At 35.7% G+C, this 27923-nt stretch overlaps 1 long non-coding RNA gene across 1 annotated transcript; it reads left to right on the forward strand.

Annotated features, from left to right (window-relative positions):
• LOC309659050 lies at positions 1–27854 on the forward strand. The gene is made up of 2 exons (XR_014262545.1): positions 1–11181; positions 14457–27854. It is a non-coding gene; the product is annotated as an uncharacterized lncRNA (long non-coding RNA).
• Positions 27855–27923: the final 69 nt, after the last annotated feature.

Below are 27923 nucleotides of genomic sequence, written 5' to 3' on the forward strand. Positions count from 1 at the left end.
GACCTCCCTCCCATCCCCCCATATCCCACCCATCTAGGTCATCACAGACCACCGAGCTGAGATTCCTGTGCTATACAGGAGGTTCCCACTAGCTATCTATTTTACACATGGTAGTATAAATATGTCAATCCTAATCTCCCAATTTAACCCCCCCTTCCCCCACCCTGTGTCCACACATCTGTTCTCTACATCTGCATCTCTATTCCTGCCCTGCATATAGGTTCATCTGTACCATTCTTCTGGATTCAACATATATGCATTAATATATGATATTTGTTTTTCTCCCTCTGGCTTACTTCACTCTGTATGACAGACTCTACGTCCATCCACATCTCTACAAATAACCCAGTTTCGTTCCTTTTTATGGCTGAGTAATATTCCATTGTATGCATGTACCACATCTTCTTTATCCATTCATCTGATGATGGACATTTAGGTTGCCTACATGACCTGGTTATTGTAAATAGTGCTGCAATGAATATTGGGGTACATGTGTCTTTTTGAATTATGGTTTTCTCAGGGTATATGCCCTGTAGTGGGATAGCTGGGTCATATGGTAGTTCTATTTTTAGTTTTTTAAGGAACCTCCATAATGTTCTCCATAGTGGCTGTACCACTTTACATTCCCCCCAACAGTGTAGGAGGGTTCCCTTTTCTCCACACCTTCTCCAGCATATATTGTTTGTAGATTTTTTAATGATGGCCATTCTGACTGGTGTGAGGTGATAACTCATTGTAGTTTTGATTTGCATTTTTCTAATAATTAGTGATGTTAAGCATTTTTCATGTGCCTCTTGGCCACCTGTATGTCTTCTTTGGAGAAATATCTATTTAGGTCTTCTGCCCATTTTTTGATTTTTTTTTTTTTTTTTGTTTTGATATTGAGTTGTATGAGCTCTTGTATATTTTGGAGATTAATCCCTTGTCGGTTGCTTTATGTGCAAATATTTTCTCCCATTCTGAGGGTTGTCTTTTTGTCTTATTTATGGTTTCCTTTGCTGTGCAAAAGCTTTTAAGTTTCATTAGGTCCCATTTTTTAATTTTTGTTTTCATTTTCACTACTCTAGGAGGTGGGTCAAAAAAGATCTTGCTGTGATTTATGTCAAAGAGTGTTTTTCCTATGTTTTCCTCTAAAGTTTTATAGTGTCCAGTCTTACATTAAGGTCCTTAATCCATTTTGAGTTTATGTTTGTGTATGGTGTTAGGGAATGCTCTAATTTCATTCTTTTGCATGTAGCTGTCCAGTTTTCCCAGCACCACTTGTTGAAGAGACTTTCTTTTCTCTCTTGTATATTCTTGCTTCCTTTGTCGTAGATTAGGTGACCATAGGTGTGTGGGTTTATCTCTGGGCTTTCTATCCTGTTCCATTGATCTATATTTCTGTTTTTGTTCCAGTACCATACTGTGTTGATTACTGTAGCCTGTAGTATAGTCTGATGTCAAGGAGTCTGATTCCTCCAACTCCATTTTTTTTTTTTCTCAAGGTGGCTTTTGCTATTCAGGGTCTTTTGTGTTTCCATACAAATTGTAAAGTTTTTTTGATCTACTTCTGTGAAAAATGCCATTGGTAGTTTGATAGGGATTACATTGAATCTGGAGATTGCTTTGGGTAGTATAGTCATTTTCACATTATTGATTCTTCTAGTCCAAGAACATGGTATATCTCTCCATCTGTTTGTGTCATCTTGATTTCTTAAATCAGTGTTTTCTGAATACAGGTCTTTTGCCTACTTAGGTAGGTTTTATTCTAATTGCTGCAGCGGTAAATGGGATTGTTTCCTTAATTTCTCTTAATTAAACTTTCATTAGTGTATAGGAATGAAAGAGATTTTCTGTGCCTTAATTTTGTATCCTGCAACTTTACCAGATTCATTGATGAGCTCTAGTAGTTTTCTTGTGGCATTTTTAGGGTTTTCTATGTGTAGTATCATGTCATCTGCAAATGATTCCTTTTCCAAGGAATACTTTTGGATTCCAATTTGGATTCCTTTTATTTCTTTGTCTCCTCTGATTGCTGTGGTTGGACTTCCAAGACTATGTTGAATAATAGTGGTGAGAGTGGACACCCTTGTCTTCTTCCTGATCTTGGGGGAAATGCTTTCAGCTTTTCACCATTGAGAATGATGTTTGCTATGGGTTTGTTGTGTATGGCCTTTATTATGTTGAGGTAGGTTCCCTCTATGCCCACTTTCTGGAGAGTTTTTATCATAAATGGGTGTTGAATTTTGTTAAAAGCTTTTTCTGCATCTATTAAGATGATCATATGGTTTTTTTTCTTTAATTGTTAATATGGTGTATCACACTGATTTATTTCTGTATATTGAATAATCCTTGCATCCCTGGGATAAATCCCACTTGATCGTGGTTCATGATCCTTCTAATGTGTTGTTGGACTTTTTGTGCTAGTATTTTGTTGAGGATTTTTGTGTCTATTTTCATCAGTGATATTGGTCTGTAAATTTTCTTTTTTTGTGATATCTTCGTCTGGTTTTGGTATCAGGGTGATGGTGGCCTCATAGAGTGAGTTTGGGAGTGTTCTTCCCTATGCAGTTTTTGGGAAGAGTTTGAGAAGGATAGGTGTTAGCTCTTCTCTAAATGTTTGATAGAATTCACCTGTGAAGCCATCTGGTCCTGGACTTTTGTTTGTTGGAAGATTTTTAATCACAGTTTCAATTTCAGTACTTGTGATTGGTCTGTTTATATTTTCTATTTCTTCCTGGTTCAGTCTTGGAAGGTTGTACCTTTCTAAGAATTTGTCCATTTCTTCCAGGTTGTCCATTTTATTGACATATAGTTGCTTGTAGTAGTCTCTTATGATCCTTTGTATATCTGTGGTGTCAATTGTAACTTCTCCATTTTCATTTCTAATTTTATTGATTTGAATCCTCTATTTTTCTTGATGAGTCCGGCTAAAGGTATATCAATTTTGTTTATCTCCTTAAAGCACCAACTTTTAGTTTAATTGATCTTTGCTATTGTTTTCTTTATTTCTATTTCATTTATTTCTGTTCTGATCTTTATGATTTCTTTCCTTCTACTTATTTTGTTTTTTGGTTTTTTTTTATTCTTTCTTTAGTTGCTTTAGGTGTAAAGTTAGATTTTATTTATTTATTTATTTATTTATTTATTTATTTATTTATTTATTGGCTGTGTCGGGTCTCAGTTGCAGCACGCAGGATCTTTCATTTCAGCATGTGGGCTCTTCATTGCACTGCATAGGCTTCTCTCTAGTTGTGGCCTGTGGGCTCCAGATCATTCAGGCTTATTAGTTGTAGCACATGGGCTCTCTAGTTTTGGCACAGGGGTTCAGTAGTAGAGGCATGTCGGCTTAGTTGCCGCACAGCATGTGGGATCTTTGTTCCCCTACCAGGGATTGAAATGGCATCCCCTGCATTGCAGACAGATTCTTAACCTCTGGACCACCAGGGAAGTCCCAAGGTTAGAATGTTTATTTGAGACTTTTCTCTTCTCTTGAGGTGAGAATGAATTGCTATAAACCTCCCTCTTAGAACTGCTTTTGATGCATCCCATAGGTTTTGGATCATCGTGTTTTCATTGTCATTTGTTTCTATGTATTTTTTCATTTACTCTTTGATTTCCTCACTAATCTCTTGGTTATTTAGTAGCATATTGTTTAGTCTCCACGTGTTTGTTTACAGTTTTTTCCCTGTAATTGTTTACTAATCTCACAGTGTTGTGGTCAGAAAAGATGCTTTGTATGATTTCAATTTTCTTAAATTTACCGAGGCTTGATTTGTGACCCAGGATGTGATCTATCCTGGAGAATGTTCCGTGTGCACTTGAGAAGAAAATGTATTTTGCTGCTTTCAGCTGGAATGTCCTATAAACATCAATTAATTCTATCTTGTCTATTGTGTAATTTAAAACTTGTGTTTCCTTATTAATTTTCTGTCTGGATGATTTGCCCATTGGTGTAAGTGGGGTGTACAGATCCCCCAGTATTATTGTGTTACTGTTGAGTTCCCCTTTTATGGCTGTTAGCATTTGCCTTATTTATTGAGGTGCCCCTATGTTGTGCACATAAATATTTATAATTGTTATATCTTCTTCTTGGATTGATCCCTTGATCATTATGTAGTGTCCCTCCTTATACCTTGTAACAGTCTTTATTTTAAACTCTATTTTATCTGATATGAGTATTGCTACTCCAGCTTTCTTTTGATTTCCATTTGCATGGAGTATCATTTTCCATCCCCTCACTTTCAGTCTGTATGTATCCCTAGGTCTGAAGTGGGTCTCTTGTAGACAGCATATACATGGATCTTATTTTTGTATCCATTCATCCAGTCTGTGGCTTTTGGTTGGAGCATTTAATCCATTTATATTCAAGGTAATTATTGATATGTATGTTCTATTACCATTTTCTTAATTGTTTTGGGATTTTTTGTGGGTCTTTTTCTTCTCTTGTGTTTTTTGCCTAGAGAAGTTCCTTTAGCATTTGTTGTAAAGCTGGTTTGGTGATGCTTAATTATCTGAGCTTTTGCTTTTCTGTAAAGCTTTTCATTTCTCCATTGAATCTGAATGAGTGCCTTGCCATGCAGAGCTTTCTTGGTTGTAGAATACTCTAGGGTTTTCCCTTTCATCACTTTAAATATATCCTGCCACTCCCTTCTGGCCTGCAGAGTTCCTGCTGAAAAATCAGCTGATAACCTTATGGGGATTCCCTTGTATGTTACTTGTTGCTTTTCCCTTGCTGCTTGTAATAGTTTTTCTTTGTATTTAATTTTTGTTAGTTTGATTAATATGTGTCTCGGCATGTTTCTACTTGGGTTTATCCTGTGTGGGACTCTCTATGCTTCCTAGACTTGGGTGGCTATTTCCTTTCCCATGTTAGGGAAGTTTTCATCTATAATCTCTTCACATATTTTCTCTGACCCTTTCTCTTTCTCTTCTTCTTCTGCGACCCCTATATTTCAAAGGTGGTGTGTTTAATGTTGTCCTGGGGTCTCTGAGACTGTCCTCATTTCTTTTTATTCTTTTTTCTTTATTCTACTCCTTGGCAGTTATTTCCCCCATTCTATCTTCCAGCTCACTTATTCATCCTTCTGACTCAGTTATTCTGTTATTGATTCCTTCTAGTGTATTTCTCATGTCAGTTATTGTGTTGTTCATCACTGTTTTTTCTTTAGTTGTTCTAGGTCCTTGTTAAACATTTTTTTGTATTTTCTTGATCCATGCCTCCATTCTATTTCTGAGATTTTGGATCATCTTTACTATTCTTACTCTGAATACTTTTTCAGGTAGGTCGCCTATTTCTGCTTCATTTATTTGGTCTTGTAGGTTATTACCTTGCTCCTTCATCTGTAACATAATTTTTTGTCATCTCATTTTTTTGATGGGTGGGGCTATGTTCCCGTCTTGCTGGTTGTTTTGCCTGAAGCGTCCAGCAGTGAACTTTGCAGGCAGTTGGGTGGAGCTGAGTCTTGGTGCCATGATGAGGACCTCCGGGAGAGATCCCACCAATTAATGTTTCCTGGGGTTTGAAGTTCTCTGTTAATGCAGCAGTTTGGACTAGGCACTCCCACCACAGGAGCTCAGGCCCAATCCCCAGCCTGGAAACCAAGATGCCGCAAGCCCTGTGGTGAAAGAAAAAAAAAAAAGGCAACAAGCAAAAAAGAGCAGAACAATAGCAAAGAATGAAAAATAAAATAAAATTAAAAAATAAAAAATATATTAGAAACAATAAAAATAAATATGAAGCCACAACAGATCAAAACAGAAACACAATAGCAAATAAATAACAATAATAAAATAAAATAAAAAACAAAAATAAAATAAAAAATAAAATTAAAATAAAAAATAAAATTAAAAGATAAGAATAAAAAAAAATAAAGAAGGCCAGAAGAGGCATTTGGAGGGGGAGCTTAGGCCCAGGACCTGCTCAGCTGGAAAAGGCCTTGGTGGGGGCAGTGGGGCTCAGGCCTGGGTCCTGCATGGCCAGAGGGAGCCCCAGGGGTGGGGGGGCGTTCATGCCCAGGACCCCAGCAGGCTCACTGGGGTCCTAGGGGGCAGGGGAGATGCTGGCTGCATTCCCCTCTGATCCCCTCATTGCCCAAAGGTCCTCTTCTGTCCCCACCAATCCCTGTGCCGTTTGTGGGTCCCCCCCCCGAGTGTGGGAACCTCTCCCCTATCCTGGCTCCCCATCAGGGGTGCTGGTCCTGTCCCACCTCCTCTTTTCATCTCCACTCCTTCCCTCCCATGTCCTACCTGGTTGCGTGGGGATTCCTCTCATCCCCTTAGGTATCCAAGGTCCCCCACTAGTGCCTAGTAGATACCCTACTTGTGAGGAGATGTGAACTCCACATCCTCCTACTCTGCCATCTTGACTCCACCCCCTTGTTTTTCAATGTTTCTATGGGGAGATGGATGTTTGGAATTGCCTACTCTTTCATTTTGGTGATGCCATTCCTGATTTCTTATTGAATTTTAATCATAACACCATGAGATAAATAACATGGTCCCTATTTTGAAAATCAGAAAGTTTTATTGACTTGGGTTAAATAAATTAGCTAAGGCAATAATTTTAGTAATTCCTATGGACAAGGAAAGAAACAATCATATATTTCAAATATATTATTTCACTTGAAGTCAAACTATGTTATAAAAAAATTTCTTAAAATTAGGGAAGTTATTAAAATTTGGGCTTGTATATTTGAAAAACAAATGGGTTGAGTTAGACTTACCAAATAGTTCTCATTCATCCTAAACATCCTATGAAGATTTCATTAAACAAGGATTTTTTCCAAGAAACTAACTTTTATTATAACCATGTTGATTTTCTTTAGTTTTTGTTTTCTGTTTTTATTTTCTTGTTGATTCAGCCTTTCTAATTATTTTCCTTTTTTATCCTTGTTTTCTTGCTATTGGCACAATTAAAAGAGCCTCTTATTTTCTCTGAGAACACACAGAAAGAGAGTAAAATCATTTTCATGCTTGTAGGTACTGCAAATCTCACCTTTACAAAAAACTCCTGCAACACAACTACAATAAAGAAAGAAGAACGAACATCTGTTCCTAGCTTACTTCTAAACAAAAGTTTCGTTATTCCCTAGAAGCAAACTTGGAAAAATATTTAGCAAATAAAACTCTGTATCACACTATGAAAAATAAACAATAAAAATCATTGTAAAAGACCACTTTTGTGACTGCTCAAAAGATGCTGACATAAACTGTAATTTATATAAACATAATTTTTAGGTTTGATTTTTATAATTTCTATTCCAAATACAGCTATTCTATAATTTCTGTTTCAAAGTGATAAAAGAAAGAGAACACACTTCTCACAGTCAGCACTGTGAAATGTTGTTTGGGTGTTTTTCAGTTTAAGTGAAAATCGAAAAATTGGACCAATCCCAGGATTTGCAGTCCAGAGGCAATCTTAAATTTTTTAAGTATTATCCAACATGATTTCTAATAAAACAACAACAATAATGTGTCTTTACCTTGCATACCATTAAGAGAAATAATCAAATTATTGAAAGAAATTCATAATGATGATTCTTCCTATTCCATGAAGTTGAATACTAAAATTTTATATCTTTTGAATTTTGGTGTCAACCTAAATTCTTATCTACAAAAGTCACCTCTGTCTCTGTTAATATGTGAATTAACTTTATCATTATTTTCAGAACTAACACAGTGTTAATAATTAGAAATAAACATCTTTTGATCCTTGCTGATTACTGTAAAAATGACTTTTCCAAATGGAGATATTTTAAATACTATATTCCATTAAATTTTTAATTATTAATTCTCCCAAGAGCTATTTTTATTATAGTGTTTTACCAATATACAAAAAAGGTGCTGGATTTAATTTATTCTAGCACTTGTTCAGTTTTCAATTAGTTACTTACATTAATTAGATATGACACAATGTATTTCTTTTGCTTGTGCTTTCACCTGTTTCTTTTCCTTTCACTCAACTCTATCTGCAATCTAGCAGAAAAAAGTCAACCTATTTTATCTACTCCTTTTGTTTAAATTCCCTTGATTAAGAGATAGGATGTAAATTCACTATAACTAATACCTCTTTATATTTCTTGCAAGGCATTCTGCAATTAATTCTAACAGATAAAGATAAAACTCACTTCCAAATGAAATCTGTTATCCATTTCAGACAGCTTTCTTATTCATCAACATCTAGACTTTCTCTCAAACTTCTGTTTTACCCCCAAAGTCTGGGTCATTTAGTCAATAAGGAGAATGCAAAATTTTCTATATGGTCTAAAAGGCTTACTACTGGTATTAGGGACTTCACTAATCTCCACACCCCACCCCAACCTTACTTTATTCCACCTGACTTACATAAGCATTCAGCAAAAAAGGGGAAAAGCATATTTACTTTTTCTCAATATTATCCACTTGTAGGCTATCTTGCTATGCTTCAGAAGTCCTTATAAAACTCACCTAGAAGCTGAGCACAGTTATCATAACAAAAATAAATTGTCAATTGTTTCTCTGTATATAAGGAAAACCAAGTTTCCTTATTTAAATTGTTCATTATGATAGGGCCATGATCCTTTAGGAAGTCATAAAGCCCAATCTGACACCAAGCCCAGTGGAAACATTTAGCTGGAGACTATTTGCATAGCATGATCTAATCTCTGAATCTTTGACTCCCTGAGCCCTGCAAGTGGGCCTGAGAGAGCTACCCTGTAGATTCAGCCAATGATTCCCAACCAGATCACCAACCTGTATAAAAGCATAGACACTTTTACAATGGCTCAACTGCATTGCTCCTCTGTAGAGATTAGGCACTTCCTTCAAAACATACTTCTATAACTGAAGGATGGAAACAGATTATAGTGGCCTACTTGCAACTTCCTCAGTCCATCTACTCTTTTAAAGAGTATAATAAGTTACTGTAATTAGCTACCAACTATCCCAGAGGTCTCTTCTGAAAATAACTTTGAAAGGTTTCCTCTATCTTTAGCAGGTTGGGATTGTTTTTTTTTTTTTTCCTCTGCCTCTTCTTCCATTTCCTTCCTTAGGAAGGATATCTTAGCATTCCACCTCCTTAGCCCTGGTCAATACCAAGTTTGGGAAAGCAAAGCAAAATGTCAGAGGTTCTGTAGTCATACAGAATGGGTGTTATGAAGGATGGACAATGCCAGAATTAACAGAAGAGTGTGTTAGTCCTGGAGACTTTCATTCTCTCATGTTGCTTTTCTTCCTCCTAAAGACTACAGGGTCTATATTGCAGGAAAAGCTACATTTTCATCTCACTCCCACATCTCTATGACCAGATCCATGTAGTTGAGAATATGAATTAAACAATTGCCTGAAAGCTAGAACAAGTGGCTAAAAGGAAGGTGAGTCAGAATCATGAGTCAAATAAAAAACGGAAACCGTGGTGATGATGGTGAATCCTAAAGGGAGGAGTTAGAGATGGAACAAGTTTAGAAGCCTTGTATTTTTATGATCTCATTGCTTTCACAAAGCAGATAACATTTGTGATTGCTCAGTGAACAATCCAATTCAAACTCATGATAATTTAAAGCATCTCTTCGGAAATCTCCAGCACCTCAGCTGTGATCTCATGAAAGCCTCACTAGTGATTCCTCTTTTAAGTCATCTCATTAAATGAATATTTTTAAACTTGCAACTTTGTTTAGTGCAATCATGGAAATCACTCTAAGATTTTACTATACAACCTATAATTCCGAATGGTTTACCTTATTTACTAGTGGAAACATTAAGGGTACCTGCTGCCTGGAAGAAAAGATCTGCCACTTGCTGGAGCCCGTGGGCTTCAAATGCACCTTCATTAATTACTCAGTGACATAAGTCTACTAACCAACATCGGAAACTTCTGCATCTGTGCCAATATCCACCGAGCACCCTTGGCCTTCAAATGGTGAAGGATGATGCCTTAGACCCAGGCCTAGAGCTGCCAGCCTTGCCCCAGCATGAAGGTCCACTATCACCACACGGCAGTGTTCTGATTTCTTGCCCTGTCTGGGACCCTGTCTGGGGCTTAACCCTGTCCTTTTTCTTTCTCTTTTTCTCTCACTCTCTCTCTCTTTTTTTAAAACACCACGAGGAACCCTTCTGCTTGGCCTGGGTGTGGCCCAGGTGGAGTGTGGGATTTCCAAGGAAGGCAAACAGGGCACAGTTGGAGGCCGCAAGTTAGGCTTATGGGGCTTCAGGTGTGTGTTGGAGGTGGCGGGGGCGGGGTTAAGAGTAAGAGTAGGTCCTGATGGAGGGGAGTAAGCCGATAGACTAGGATGAGCTAAGGATCAGGGTCAGATCCGAAAACAGCGAAATCCTGCCCGAGACGCTACCGCTGCAGCACAAGATTGCCGCGAGGAAACCTGATCTCGCGCGATTTCGGGAGTTCCACGGGGCTGACGGGGGAATCCTGGGATGAGAAACACAGGGTGCCGTGGACGCCAAGGGTGCAGGTCTCAGACCTGTCCCTAAGGGGGGTCTAGCTCGTGTCACCTGTCAAGCAAACCCCGATGTTTGTAGAGGCCTCACTACCCCCTCCCCCACTTAGAGTCGCAGAGCAGCCGTTTTTGCCCCAGGAAAGGCCAGGTAAGGTTGGGAAAAGGGCTCTGGCCCAAAGGCGGTGCAGGGGCGGACAAGAAAGAAAAGCTACTCTCCGCCCCACACCCCCCCAGAAAAACTAGCGTGGCAATAAATATTTGTGGATTGAATGGATAAATGGATGAATGTTGCATTGTTTACACTTCCACCAAGAATTTCTTGGATTAATTCAGACGACGTGTTTTAGGCTTATCAGAGAAGTAGACAGTCCTTAAATGTACATAATGTTAGAGGAATAGTGAGAGAACTAATAATTGCTACAATTTATTTAAAAGAAGAAATTTAAATATTTACATTGATATGACTTTCTTATAACTTTCGTTTTGTTCTTGCAAAACCTGCTATTATTCCAATGTTAGCTTTCTAATGAAAAAAGTTATTAGTGCCTCAGACTGTGCTAGAAGATATTGAGTGATAAAGCGACAACTTCCTTCTGCTAAGTATTTATCCCCTTTCAAGTATATGTTTATTATATAGAAAAATAATTAATTGAAATAAGAGTCTTTCTAAAACAAAAAAAAATTAAGTGGGGTCTTTTAACACTAAAATGTATCTCAAACAGATTTGCATCATGATGAGAATCTGCTGTGTATCCTTAGGGCAGGACTTCTGGTGAGTAGTGATTTATTTACTTTTAATGCACAGAACCTGAATTCAAACATTAATATTGTCTTTTTTAAGAAAACACAGTACATATCTGTTATTATATTGATCTTATTTTTCCATTTATACGTGATTATTTAATGCATCATTTGTTTATCTTCTTTCTCCAACTAAGTAATTGTAAAGTGCCAACTGATTAGTCAAGGGATAAAACAACATTTGATGAGGTGATCAAGTAAGCTTATGGAGAATATGAGGATGAAGGTAGTCCTTGAAGAGGAGGGTTTAGATAGGCAAAGAAAGAATTATTTAGAATTTCAGGCAGAAGACCACATTGTATGCCACTGTGCAGAGTTTTATATGAAAGTCAGCTGATTTTTAAAAAATTTTAATTTCATTCATTCATTTACACACCCATCTATTCAACAAGCATTCATAGAGTGCATACCAGGTTCCAGGCATCATGCTAAGCCTTTGGGGTACAGAATAAAATAATGCACACTTATCCACAGTTGTCTCCAAACAATTCCATTGTGTTCATGATGTATGTGTAACAGATTTAATATACACCTGCATTATGCATTAAATCGTCACAATCTATAGGAGCTCATCCATAAAGCAGGCTGTTGTTGAGCAGATGTTGTAAACAAATGCTGTAAAGCTAAGTGAGGAAACACTGACAACTCTTGTGACTAACTGAGCCATTTAAAATGAGCAATGAGCCAAAGCAGGAGTCCTACAGAGAAAGAATCAATAATGAATACATTATCATGCATATTTCCCTAAGACAAGGGTAATAATCATGTGGCATTCACTTATGTTACTAAATAATTTTAAGGAGCCTTCCCTCCCCTCCGCATGGACTCTAACATACCTATTTCTGGTACAAAGTAGAGAGATGTAGACTGCTGTTAACACCATAACTCTGTTAGAATTTTGCTGCCAGTGCATTTTTCAGAATCCATCGGCTCATTTAAACCTTCAGAGGGAAAATGGAAATTGAGCATGAGTTTTACATTAAAGCAGTGTTGCACTGACTAAAAGCAATGTGGCATTCCACCATTTCATCAACTGTGCTGTAGCCTGGAAACTTTAAAGGATAGATAAATAAATTCCTTGTCTTTTCTCTCACCTTACTTTCCAATCCCAAGTCGAATGCTAACCTTGTTTTTGTTATACTGTTAAAATGATTATTCCCATATCCTTTTAAATTATATTATTTTCTAAAAATATTAAGCTATATCTTTATCCTACTATCTATCCATGATTTTTATTACTCACTATTATCCTTCTCTAGCATTTCCTTAATATATTATTATCAGTAGCAAAGTTACATAATTCAATAAATGATGGTTTCATAAAATTCAACTATATTCACTAGGGGAAAAAATTAAAGGAGAAAGAAAACAGTAGTGCAGGGTATTCTGGCCAAGTTTTTACTTACTAGGTTTATCTTCTAGGTTGAAATGAAAAACATAATTCTGCTACTCCTTTGGCTATGTTCCCTTATGCCTTTCAGAGACCGAGATTCAAATCCAGGCAGAAGTGCATCCTAGTGATTAAATATATATATATATATATATATATATATATATATATATATATATATATATATATATATGCATATTTTAGGTTGGCAAAATGTTGATGATTGTTGATGCTGGATGTTGGATACATTGACCTTCATTGTATTATTCTCTGCATTATCATATATGTTTGAAGTTTTCCATATACAAATTAAAACTTAAAATAAAAATGTATGTACACTTACATGATCCTCCAAAGAATAAATGATCATTACAAAAAATCTGGGGAAAAACAAAACTGTTTTTCACCCTATCTGTAAAAGTTATCCAAATCATTTAGTTTGCTCCTTAGAAAAAAATATAATCTGTTCTATTGTTGAAGGAAATAACAGTTGGGATGTTTATGTGTCACCTTGGCTAGGCTATAGTCCTCAGTAAAACACTTACCTAGATGTTTTTGTGAAGGTATTTTGTAGATGTGATTAATATCTATAATTATTTTACTTAATAAACAAGATTACATTAGATAATCTGGGGAGGAGAGTTGATTCTATCAGTTGAAAAACCTTAAAAGCAGAACTGAGGCTTCCCTCAAAGAGAGAAATTCTGCCTGTGTGCTCCTTCAGCTCATGCCACAGAATTCTAGCTGCACTTCTAGATGGCCCGCCATGTGGATTTTGGAGTTTCCTAGCCATCTCTTACAATTCCATAATCCAATTCCATAATTTCTAGGATTGAAAAAGTGAGGAATCATTATAAAGCTTTAGAGATTTTATAAAATTCTTACATTTTTGTTTCCAGGTTCACAAAGTCTAGACTGTGTTTTAGATAGAGTTAGGCTAAAAAGTCTGCATACTGGCCAAAGTCAAGCATTTTCAAATAGTACAAAGTATAAATGATTTTGTATACATAATTTAAGTGAATGTTGAAATTTAAGAATCATGAGCTAGAAAAGAATTTTTAAGAATGTCTTTTGACAGAGGTTTGAATTTTCAAACCATTTTGCCTTTAAGATAACTTTTAGTAAATCCCCAATAATGACTAGGTGTCGTTTAGGGAATTATAGACTTGCATACAGGGTTCACACTGTTCTGTTTCAATATTAAATCTCTATTACTTTAATACATATTAATAGAGTTTGATGTAATGAGGAATAAGCAGAGATGCATCTTATTGGTGCAGGAGAAGGGATAATTTCTAATGTTACCAACAGAGGATAAATATATTTATGACTTGACATCCTGATTTAGCTGATGGTAAGAAATGAAATAGAGACCTCATTTTACTTTGGCACTTTAATGCCTGAAAATGGGGCTCATCAAGATGCATTCCTCACCACTCAGCTTCAAAGAGAAACTTTACACATTCATCTAGATCTCTCTTCAGAATTGGTGGGCGCTAAAATAAAAATTAAAAGAATAAACTGCCCCCTTATCACATATGGCAGTTGACATTTCCGAGGACCTATAAACCAACACATTCTCTTTTACTAACTTGACATCTGGTTATTGTAGACTCAAGAAATAAATGTCATTCTTTCCTGTTGGCCATTGATTTTACTCAATCTAGGCAATTTTCCATCCTTCTCTTTTGGGATTTACTCCTCAGAATGCCTCCAAATTCTGGACAAGATGAGGATAAGTTGCATTTCCTTTTACACTTCATTAGCTTTAACAAATACGTAGCTGGCACTTACACAGACATCATCTTACCTGCTGTTCTGTTCCTCGCTATATTGCTTTCCTGCTGTTTTTACAGGTGGCGTTTAGGCAGTGCTATTCTGAGATATATCGTCATTACGGCATCATTGTCACAGACTTGCCGACACAAATCTGGGGACAAAAGTTAACTTGGAAAGATTACAGTCAAAATATCCAAAGCTCACAAGGCACAAAATGGAAAATAGTGTATATTTAAGACCACCTTCACCTCCCAAAATCATTGGAAAGAAATCACTATTCTTTCCACCCACATTATTGTTGCACTATTAAATAGTTTAATGTGAAATCCAGCATATTTGTTAATGCAGTGATGTTCTCTTTTTTTTTCCCTTTATAAGGTTAGAGTATACCATCACTAGTACTAAAATAGACCACATTTTGTTCCACCTTTACACATCATTTTGATGTAGCTGTTTGGACTTTTGCCACTGCTTAGTGTTAACCACAGTGGTTATCACCAGATGTAAACAAATTTTAAGATGTCTCTTTTTAGGATTATCATGAAAATGTGAAACCAGGCATTTAACTTGAAAAAAATGAAGTCACATGCAAAGTTAAATGTAGGTCAACCCTTTATAAAACAAACAAGCAACAAAATAAACAAAATAAGATAAACTCTCTTCTTGTTCCTTTGATCAACTAATGAATTTATTCATTAAATAAATAATTATTCCTTCCATGTGCCAGGCCCTGGGGATACAGTATCTTATAAGGGTCCATTGTCCTGGTCTTGCTCTATAGTTAACTTCAGTGTTGGGTTTAGGTCTCACTATGGCTAGCAGTCTGACACAAAAATAAAGGGCCTGCATAGAGGCTAAGGCTCCAAAAATCTGCCCTTTTCACTATCCCCCACTACCATCCTTTTCCTTCTTTGTCTAAACCCTCTTTCCTGGGACTCTCTGCCATTAGCACATGGGGAGAAATTTCTGGGAAAATATAGCATGACCAGCAGTATCTTGCCCCTGGCAGAGGTTCCCTGGACAGAGATCATGGAACCCTATTTAACTTAACTGTCCCAGTGTCTGAAACCTTTTGGTATTGCCTATTGTTATTAGAAATTTAGATTATATTCCTTGCATTCTGTGTAATCTCTCAGCTTTCCTTTTGTACTCATGCTAAGTATGACACTACTCACTTGCCCTCATCAGGGGAAAATACCCATTTCTCCCTTATTTTAGGAGCTTCTCTAACAATGAAATAAGAAACAAAAAAGAAACGAGTGAAAAATGCTCAAAATTGGCCAAAGAAAAAAAATTAACATGGTGGAACATGAAAGCAACTGGAGTCAAATGACCATATTAAAAATTCCATATTCTTCATATCCAGTGTTTCCAGGCAACTCTGGCTGAAGTTAAATTCTAATTTGAAAAAAAAATGAAAAAGAAAAGCAGAACAAACAAAAAATAGTACTGTCACTGCTAGTTAATGAATGTCATTTTGTTCTATTGAAAATTATTTCATATGTTAGCCAGAAATGAAAATTTTGTCTTTGGGGAAAAAACCAAAAACGCCCAGAAAGTCACTACTGTCCTGCCGCTTAAAATCAGGTGGTCTCCATAGTCAGTGTCAACTCCCCTCCCCCACTCCCAGTCCCACCCCGTTATCTCCAAAAAAAATCAAGCACATGTCCTCTTCTTTTCTGGAAGGAAGGAACATGCCATTTTCAGTGCCTGTGTGTTGCTTCTTCCAGAGAGCAATCAATTATTGATTGTGTGAGATTTCATAAATAAAGCCAAATGTAAGTAGGTGAGTAATCATTCATTTCTGGTTCACCTTGAGAGAACAGTACAATGATAAGAAAAACAAAACATTGCCTGTGTTTCCAGTCCATTCTGTGCAAGTTCAGCAGATGCATGCGCTATACAGTTCATAAGGATTCTTTCATTGTCAGCTGGGATGTTTGGCGTGTTAAAGCACCCAGACAAGAAAAATGACATCTTGAGAGTACCTACTATGTATCAGCAGCTTTATATACTTATATGGGTTACTGTGCCAAACATCAGTTATATCAATTCTTTCTTCCTTTTTTTTTTTTTTTTAATAAGGCTTATCTGACTGGTTCTGATCCTGATTATATTACTTGCTTGCCATGTGACCTTGGGCAAGTTTTTAACCACCAATTCCATTTCCTCATCTCCAAAATGGGGATAATACAGAAAGTTATTTCATAAGACCATTATGAGAACATACAACACATACATTTTATCACTTAGGCCTCAATCAGAGAAGCAGAACCAGTAGGAGATAAAAGCATACATATATATTAAATGCATTTGTTACAGGGAATTGGTCTTATATAATTGTAGGAATTAATTAAGCAGTCCCCATAAGACTGTTGTTTCCAGATCTGACGCCAGAGCTCAGAATCCACAGGACAGGCAGTCAGGAAAGGAAGATAGATGCAAGGTGGGAAAGATCAAGGGCAGGCTGGAACCTATAAGCTTGAGCTGGGTGCAGCACCACTGGGGGCCTGAGTCTGGTCTTATTGCTCCTGGTCTTAGTGGCATGTGTATCCTGCATGTGCTGGGGCCCTTTGTCACAGAGATAAACACACACACCTGGTCCAGCAGTGCGAGCAGCTGATGGGTGATCCTGAGGAGGGAGAGCAATTGCAGGCTCAGCTGCTGCTTCACACCAGTGAGGTGAATCAGCTGAGCAGCAACAATGTGCACTTTTGGTAAGAAATGGCTGCTGCTTCCAAATCTCCCAAGAATCCTCCTTGCAGCCTCCCCTTACCAGAAACATAAAAGAAAGTGAATTCTGGGAAATGTAGTTCATCCTAGCCAAGTTGATACATTATAATAGTATTCCACACACACAGGTGGGCATATACCACATATTTGAGTTTTATTTGACTAACTCATAGTGTCTGTTGTATTATTTTGTTTTACAATTTGCTTATTTTCACCCAGAAGTTTAGTAAGATTCAGGACAGATTTTATGAGTAAAACGTGGTGGAGAAGACAGCTTGTCAAATTGAAATGAGGTAGTCAGAACAAGTGGTCAGTTGACATAAAATCACAACTTATAATGGATTTATTATAAACAAAATTCAAAGTTAACAAAAAATTCATTAAAAGTTGAAATTTCTGATCTTTGTAAATCTGAGGCAGCTTCTTTCTCTCTACCAATTAAGATAAAATGTACCCAAGAATATCCCACTTTCAGCTCTCTTCCATAGAAAGTCCAGGAATGTAGTTCCTGCTTCTCTGAGTACTTATTTACTCAGTCATTGTCTAGGAGGATAGATTTTATTTTGAGATAGAGATTCATTTTATACATGGATTCTGTACGGGACCACTTTATTCTTGCTGAGGGCAAGATTCCTTTGCTGTTGGGGATACAGTAAACTTATTATTAACTGCTCAATTAAGTTTATCTTCAGTTGAACAAGTGTAAATTCAGGTACTCTGACAGTATGTTAAATATGTTTAACCTTTCATGATTGTTAGTTTTATTCTTCAGTAGACAGTATTAGCTTTTGTTCTTTAATAGTAATATGGTGACTCTTTAAGTTCTTCTAATTAACTTTTAAAGTTGGGTGCATTTTGTTCCTTTGTGCCTTGGGATCTTTATGGAATTGAGGAAATTTCACAGTCACAAGCCCTAACTGCTTAGAGCAGAGTCTCAATGTAGTCTATATAATATCAGCTGAGATGTTTTTTAAAAATGAATTCAGCTCATACAGAATGGGATTAAGATTTATTATAAGGTCTCTTATGGAGATCAGGATCTGCATTTTTTAACAAATCAAGATTTTTTAGGATTACACTTTGAGAACATTATTTTAAAAAATACTGTGTCAAGTTAGGGCTGGCTTTAGAAAGAGAATGATATGTGTAGATATGTATAGATGCAGCAGGAGAAGGAAATTCCCAAAGGGAGTGTGAGGCATGTTGAGGAGATAGCTTTCTCTCTTGTAGAGTTTTGCCTAAGAACATTTGACATCTGCTTGCTTAGTGCATTTTAAGTTCCAGAATCAATTTCCTTCTCTCACATCACAGAGACTCAATGAACCATTTAGTCTGAGGTCTTGCAAATGTATCTGAATCTGGGAAACTTTTACTCTTTCCTTCTTTCTCTTTTTATTTTTCTCTTTATTATATCCATATTATTTGGATATTCATACTTCTTTTCTCTTTATTTCTTAATTTTTATTTTGTTTTCTATATCTCTTTACTTTCTCCCAACATCTGTGAAATTTACCCCATATGATCATTCACCTCACAAATTCATTTTCAGCTATTTACATTCCATAGTTTTCCATTCTGTTGTGTTATTTATCTCATTAGCATCCAACATGGTAATAGTTTCCTTTTCTTGGTTAAATATACTTATCATGCTTATTTTAATTAGTTGTTCACTGCTTCAATAATTCTTCAGATGATATATACTGTTCAGTTTCTGTTTTTCTTTTGAAATTTTTCTGTTCTTCAGTTATTTTGTATTCTGGCCTGTGAGCTCCTATTCTCCTGTATAGCAGCTTTTCTCTTTTGGTGATGTGTATTGGGAAAGAGCTAAGGACCCACTTCATTCATTTTGTACAAAAATATTTAACATAAATATGTGTCATTAAGGAAAACTAAATTTTAACGTATTCTAGGTATTTATATTTTGTTTGGTAGTTTTAATTTTCTGAACTGGTATATATGTTCATAATAATATCTATTAAAAAATAATCAGAGTACCTGTACCAGGCTGTGTGTTAAATATTTGACCTACAGTATCAACTGGGATTGTATTTAATGGCAACAAGCAAATAATTGACTAGTACTGACATAAATAAGAAAATTGTTCAACACAAAAATTCTGGAGATAGGCTGTTTGGGGCTTGTGTAAACTGCAAAAATGTTTCAAAGGGGACATTGTTCCTTCTGTCTTCTTATTCCAATTTAGCTTTTGGCTTCCATCACAGGATGATAACTGCTGCACTTCTGTTAATCAAAATCATTTTTTGATAATCTACATAGGAATCATGGAGTAGGTCAAAGGATAAAGGGCGAAATGAGATGCTAGGTTAGTTGTGCATTATATAAACTTTCCTGGTTACCTTACCTAATATCTTTCTCTTATATCATATTGGCTAAACTTGAGTACAAAGCCACTCATAGTTGTAAAAGAAAATTGGAAGACCAGGACAGCGAGGGAGCATCCCCGCTTCTATCACCAATGAAAACACAAGAGACAGGGGCTTTGGAAGGCTTCATACATGTCACCTCACTGGATCCTTATACAAACTTGGTGAAGTATGTATGCAGCACCTACACTGGTGCTATGGATTTTTGAGTGTTAGAATATTATTCTTTCCTATTATTTCCTGACCTTATAAAGGCCAGCATCAGGAAGAATGCCTTAAATATTAAACTTTTAGTTGTGCATGGGTCCAGAAAGCCAAGAATGGAGGCAGGGGAGAGTAATTTACCATAGGAACCATGGAGGAGCTTCTCTGATTTAGTTTTGAAAAACAGATATGAGAAGAGGTGGATAAGAAAATGAGTAAATATAATATGCTATCCTATATGGGATCTTGGAACAGAAAAGGACATTAGGTGAAAACTAAGGAAATCTAAATAAAATACGGACTTTCTGTAATACTAATGTATCAGTACTGGCCTATTAATTGTAACCAATGTACCATACTAATGTACGATGTTAACAGTAGAGGAAACTAAGTGTGGGGTATATGGCAACTCTTTCTATGGTACCCTATCTTCTTAATTTTTCTGTAAATACAAAACTATTCTAAAAATTAAGTTTATTTAAAAGAAAAAAGTAGATCTGTGCAGAGCCAAGACTGAACTGTGTCAGTTTTAAGATGTGTCTTGAATTCTTCCATCTTCAGGGAGCAGAGTTGACCATGGGCCCCAGCTTATGCACCCTGAAATCCATTGCTCATTTGCTCCCAGACAGTGACTGGTCATAGTAGGGGAATACTAAGCAGGCTTGTTTATAGGAGATATGGGACTCTTCTAATGGGAAATTTTGTTCTGAGAATTCCCTGATGGCCTAACTCAACTTTCTGTAAACTCCACTACATTCTAAGATACTTCTATTCAATCTTCTATCCATCTCTTCTTCACACAGTGTCAGACATGTGTTGCCTGATGGCTCCCTAGATCAAAGCCCTCTCTAAATTTTCTCTCACTATTGGGTCTCCTAATAAGTCTTTGCATACTTGATCCTATCTTATCATTTGCTTCTCAGAAAACCTGGACTAACACTAAAACCGTGTGATTGCCACATTAGGTGAAAAACAACAACAACTTAAAAATTCAACACACATTTGTGAGAAAAACTGTCAGCAAATTAGGATTTTAAAGAAACAACTTTAACCTGAAAAAGAGCAGCTGTAAAAACTTAACAGTTGGCATCTTATTTAATGGTGAAATATTGAACACTTCCCCCTTTGATTAGGAATAAGACAAGGATATCTACTCTCACTACTTCTATTCAACATTGTAGTAGAGATCCTAGTCATTGTAATAAAGAAAGAAAGAAAAGGATTAAAATCAAAAAAGACTAATCAACACTGTCTTTATAATTATTGGCATGATTGTTTGCATAGAATATCCTTAGGAATGTACAAAACTAGAACAAGAACTAATATATGAATTTAGCAAGTCAAAGGATACAAGGTTAATATAAAATAGATCAATTGTGTTTTTATATACTATCAGCAAACCATTAGAAAACATACTTTTATTTTTTTATTGACGTATAGGTGATTAACAATATTGTGTTAATTTCCACTGTACAGCAAAGTGATTCAGTTATACATATATATACTTTCTTTTTTTACTGTTCTTTTTCATTATGGTTTATCATAGGATATTAAACATAGTTCCCTGTGCTATACAGTAGGACCTTGTTGTTTATCCATTCTAAATGTAATAGTTTGCATCTACCAACCCCAAATTCCCAGTCCATCCCTCTCCCTTCCCCCCTCCCCCTTGGCAACCACCAGTCTGTTGTCTATGTCTGTGATTCTGTTTCTGTTTCGTAGATAGGTTCATTTGTGTCATATTTTAGAGTCCACATATTAGTGATATCATATGGTATTTGTCTTTCTCTCTCTGACTTACTTTACTTAGTATGATAATCTCTAGTTGCATCCATGTTGCTGCAAATGACATTATTTTGTTCTTTCTTATGGCAGAGTAGTATTCCATTGTATACATGTACCACATCTTCTTTATCCATTCATCTGTCGATGGACATTTAAGTTGTTTCCATGTCTTGGCTATTGTGACTAGTGCTGCTGTGAACATAGGGGTGCATGTATCTTTTTGAATTATAGCTTTGTCTGGAAATATACCCAGGAGTGGGATTGCTGGATCATATGGTAATTCTACTTTTAGTGAGAAAACATAATTTTAAAATATTTGCAATATTATCAAAAAACATAAAATAATTAGGAATAAATTTGATAAAGTTTTTAGGACCTTTATACTAAAAATTACAGAACAGTACTGAGATAAGTTGTCAGAAACCTAAGAAATAATGTGAAAAATGTGTGTGTAAATTAGAATAGCCAAATCAATTTTCAAAAAAAAAAAAACTGAAAGATTTATTTTACCTAATTTTAAGACCTACTGTAAATATATAGTAATCAATACAGCGTAGTGTTGATGAAAGAATAAGCATGTAGATAAACAAAGCAAAATGAATATTTCAGAAATAAATGCAAACATGTGGTCAAGTGATTCTTGACAAGGTTGCTAAGGCAATTCCATGGGGAAAGAAAATATTTTTAAACATATAATGTTAAAATAATGACACTCATTATAGAAAAAAATATATTATTGCTCATTGTTGTAGGCAGAATTATGGTCTCCCAAAGATGTCCAAATACTAATCCCCTGTACCTGTCAGTATGTTACCTATGGCAAAAGAGACTTTATAGGTGTGATCTAGGTTAAGGATTTTGAAATGAGAAAATAATTCTGAATTATCCAAGTGGCTCAGGCTAATCACATGAATCTTCAAAAGTGAAGAATTTTTCCTGCCTGAGTCAGAAAAAGGTGTCACATGAAAGGGACTCTACTAGCTATTGCTGGCATTGAAAGTTGGGGATAAAGGGCCACAAGCCAAGGAATGTGGACATCCTCTAGAAGTCCTGGGTGGTCCTCAGCTGACAACCAGCAAGGAAACAGGGACTTCCATCCTGTAACTCCAAGAAACTGAATTTTGCCAACAACTGAGGTGAGTCAGGAAATAGATTCTCCCCTAGAGCCTCCAAAAAGGAATGCAGTCCTCCAAAACCTTGGTTTCTACCCAGTGAGATCCATGTCAGATTTCTGACATCCAGAACTTTAAGATAATGAATTTGTGTTGTTCAAGCCACAGTGTATGTGATATTTTATTATGACAGCAATAGAAAATTAATGCAACCATCTATAAAAAAGTTAATTTGAAATGTATCAGAGAATTAAATATAAAATAAAAAAAGGTGAAAACTCTTAGAAGAAGGCATAAAGGAAAATCTTTACATATTTGGATAGGCAAAGATTTCATAGAACACAACAAAAACATGAAACATAAAAGGACAAAAAAAATAACAAAATTCAAATTTATCCAAATTAGAAATGTTTTCTCTTTGGTAGTCACCATTAAGAAATCAACAAGGTAAGTCTCAGATTGGTAGAACATATTTACAATATATATACCTGGCAAATGATATAAGATAAATACTTAATAAATCAAAAGCCAATTAAAATAGTAAAATATTTGATCAAAAGACATATAATATGGCCAGTACTTACACAAAAAATATGCTCAACCTCATTTAACTTTCATGGAGTTAAAAATTAGAGCTACAATTACATACTACTCACATCTATTAGAATGGCTTACATTAACGAGAGTGACCATGGCAAGTGTTGATGAGATGTAGTGGAGCTGGACTCTAATACACTGCTGGTGAAAATGTAAAATGGTACAACTACTTTGGAAAACCCTTTGTCAGTTTCTAAAAAAGATAAACTTGTACCTACCATAGGACCCAGCCATTTCCCTTTCTAGATATTTCCCCAAGAGAAATAACATATATCTACACAAATAGTTGTACAAAAAAATGTGTACAGAACCTTTATTCATAAAGACAAAACGGAAAACAATCCGAATGTCTATCAACAATTCAATGGACAAATAAAAAATGATAAATTCATGCAACTGAATACTCCTCAGCAATAAAAAGGAAACAGCTATGATACAACAACATGGATGAATCTCAAAATCATTATGCCGACTGAAAGAAGACACAGAAACACAGAAGTACATATTGTAAGATTCCATTTATATAAAAAAAACTAATATATAGTGATAGAAACAGATCAATATTTCTTGCTGCTGGAGTGAGGAGGGAATTATGAACTTCAAAGGACTATGAAGAATCTTTTGAAGAAGATGGAAAAGTCTGTATCTTGATGGTATATGGTTGTAATTCTGGGCAAAAGAATTTGCTGTAGTTTGAAAAGCATGAACTTTAGAATCCAGCAGGCCTGGGTACAAAACTTGTCACTAGAACTTACTAGCTTTGAAATTGTAGAGGACTTATTTAACTCTCTGATTTTCAGCTTAATCATCTCTAATAACACAGAAAAATATTCTGACAAGTGTTGTTTTGATGTTTAAATAAAAACATGTTAAAATGCCTAACAAAAAATCATGTATATTATAGGTTGTTATAACATTTTTGTGAAACTTGCCTTCTTTTTTTTTTTAATTGGGTTGTTGACACAAATTGTGAATGATTTCAGATATCAATTTGCTTAATAATTTATAGTTTTACATAATTTAAATCATTTAAAAATTAAAAGGGCTTACGTACTTTCATTATAAACCCTACCAACATTTTATCTGTGTTTAAATGAGCTTGCAAATCATTCCTCTCATCTTCTAGCAGTCTTGTTCCTGATTTCCTCATATTCAACTGCCAAGATCTTAATTGTTTCTAAAAGAATGAAATGTGCTTAGCCACCTTGGTCACTGCCATGATCAGTTCCAGTGGCTTGTACTATTTGTCTCATATATTGGAGACTGCTAAGAATTGGAATTATAAGATCATAAATATAAGAAAGGGTTAGATATTGTTAGTAATGTGTTAAGCAACCATTGCATTTACATCTGAGCTGCTGTATTCAATAAACATATTTCTGTAATAAGAATATTATTGTCCTATGAACTCAATTTATTTTACCCTATGTAGGTTATTAGAGGACACCAGGAGATTTGCACTTTTATTCTATGATTCATATCTCACAGAGACATCCATTAAATTATCTTTCAAGTTGCAATTTAAATAACAACTTCTCTTCAAACCTCCCCTGGTCTTCTCTGCAAAAAAAAGAAAAACATGGTAATTTAAGTAATAAGGCCTTCAAGATATATAATCCATTCCCTTTATTTAGGAAGTAGTTAGAGAAGTAATAATATTACTTGTCTAAAGGAAAACAGCCATATCATGTCAAAGCTAGGACTGGGATAGAAGTTCATGTTCCCTTACAATTCAGTATTCACTCACTACACTATATTGACATTTTTTACATCTTCTGAAATAATATAGCCATTTGTTTTTCTATTTATTTTTCTACTTAGCCATGTACATTATTTAGAATACAGAATTTGATGTTGTAAATAAGAAATGCTCCAAATGGTGACTTAAATAAGAGCTATTTATTTCACTCATGTTTCAAATCAGAGTTGAGCTTTCTGGCACTTGTTGGCTGATGCCCCCATCCTCCCTCATATATGGTTTCCATTTTGGAGTCCAAGATGACTGTTCAGCCTTTGCCATAGCCCAAAGAGTGTGAAAGGGTGAAGATGAGTGACAAGAAAGCAATTTCCTTTAGGGTGACCATGCACAAGTTGCACACATCACTTTGTCACATATTCTGTTGGTTTCATGGTCACAGCTAGAAGCATGAGAAGGGACAAGTAGAATCTCCAGCTGGGTGATTGATTCTTCATAAAATCAGGAATTATATCATGAACGAAGTGAAGAATGCAAAGTGACAAATAATTTGTGGTGTCTGTCACAGAATACTTTATATGAGGACCTACCATCTGTTTTTCTGGCAAACCCTAAAGAATCTTGAAAAAAAGTTCCTTTATCATATCGCTGTTAGCATAGAAAACTACATCATAAATTTACATAGTTACAAAGGTTATAAATCCCAGCACATTACATATATTGATATTTTAAATTATGTTTTGATATCCAGTATCGTCTATTTAAAAATAAAATAAAAAGAGGTAAAACTGTCATTGTTTGCAGATGACATGATACTATACGTAGAGAATCCTAAAGATGCTATCAAAACTACTAGAGCTAGTCAGTGAATGTGGTAAAGTAGCAAGATAAAAAATTAATGCACAGAAATCTCTTGCATTTCTATACACTAATGATGAAAACTCTGAAAGAGAAATTAAGGAAACACTCCCATTTACCATTGAAACAAAAAGAATAAAATACCTAGGAATAAACCTACCCAAGGAGACGAAAGACCTGTATGCAGAAAACTGTAAGACACTGATGAAAGAAATTAAAGATGATAGAAACAGATGGAGAGATATACCATGTTCTTTGATTGGAAGAATCAACATTGTGAAAATGACTATACTACCCAAAGCAATCTACAGATTCAGTGCAATCCCTATCAAACTACCAATGGCATTTTTCACAGAAGCAGAACAAAAAATTCACAATTTGTATGGAAACACCAAAGACCCTGAATAGCCAAGCAATTTTGAGAAAGAAAAATGGAGCTGGAGGAATCAGGCTCCCTGACTTCAGACTATACTACAAAGCTACAGTAATCCAGAGAGTATGGTACTGGCACAAAAACAGAAATATAGATCAATGGAACAGGATAGAAAGCCCAGAGATAAACCCACCCACATATGGTCACCTTATCTTTGATAAAGGAGGAAAGAATATACAATGGAGGAAAGACAGCCTCTTCAATAAGCGGTGCTGGGAAAACTGGACAGCTACATGTAAAAGAATGAAATTAGAACACTTTCTAATACCATACACACAAAATAACTCAAAATGGATTAAAGACCTAAATGTAAGGCCAAACACTATAAAACTCTGAGAGGAAAACATAGAACACTGTATGACATAAATCACAGCAAGATCCGTTTTGACCCACTTCCTAGAGAAATGGAAATAAAAACAAAAATAAACAAATGGGACCTAATGAAAGTTAAAAGCTTTTGCACAGCAAAGGAAACCATAAAGAAGATGAAAAGACAACCCTCAGAATGGGAGAAAATATTTGCAAACGAAGCAACTGACAGGATTAATCTCCAAAATATACAAGCAGCTCATGCAGCTCAGTATCAAAAAACAAGCAACCCAATCCAAAAATTGATGGAAGACCTAAATAGACATTTCTCCAAAGAAGATATACAGATTGCTAACAAACACATGAAAGGATGCTCAACATCACTAATCATTAGAGAAATGCAAATCAAAACTACAATGAGGTATCATCTCACACAGGTCAGAATAGCCATCATCAAAAAGTCTACAAACAGTAAATGCTGGAGAGGGTGTGGAGAAAAGGGATCCCTCTTGCATTGTTGGTGGGAATGTAAATTGATACAGCCACTATGGAGAACAGTGTGGAGTTTCCTTAAAAAACTAAAAACAGAACTACCATATGACCCAGTAATCCCACTATTGGGCATATACCCTGAGAAAACCATAATTCAAAAAGAGTCATGTACCAAAATGTTCATTGCCGCTCTATTTACAATAGCCAGGACATGGAAGCAAGTGTCCATTGACAGATGAATGGATAAAGAAGATGTGGCACATGTATACAATGGAATATTACTCAGCCATAGAAAGAAACGAAATTCACTTATTTGTAGTGAGGTGGATGGATCTAGAGTCTGTCATACAGAGTGAAGTAAGAAAGAGAAAAACAAAAACCATATAGTAACACATGTATATGGAATCAAAAAAAAAAATGGTTCTGAAGAACCTAGGGGCAGGACAGGAATAAAGATGCAGACGTAGAGAATGGACTTGAGGACACGGGGCGGGAGAAGGGTAAGCTGGGACAAAGTGAGAGAGTAGTACTGACATATATACGCTACCAAATGTAAAATAGATAGCTAGTGGGAAGCAGCCGCGTACCACAGGGAGATCAGCTCGGTGCTTTGTGACCGCCTAGAGGGGTGGGATAGGGAGGGTGGGAGGGAGACACGAGAGAGGGGATATGGAGATATATGTATACGTATAGCTGATTCACTTTGTTATACAGCAGAAACTAACAACATTGTTAAGCAATTATACTCCAATAAAGATGTTAAAATTTAAAAAAAAACTATATGAGATACCATACTAGGTATAATCTTTGGATATATTTCTTTCCATAAGGAGTGTTCCAATTTATACAGAGAAAAGAAAAAAAAAACAACACATTGTAGAACTATACATAAAAGTTAGATAGGTTTGGCATTAGGAAATTTTGAAATTGATAAAGCTCAT

The sequence above is a fragment of the Balaenoptera physalus genome, assembly GCF_965194825.1.
Source record: "Balaenoptera physalus genome assembly, chromosome: 3".
Lineage (NCBI taxonomy): Eukaryota > Metazoa > Chordata > Mammalia > Artiodactyla > Balaenopteridae > Balaenoptera > Balaenoptera physalus.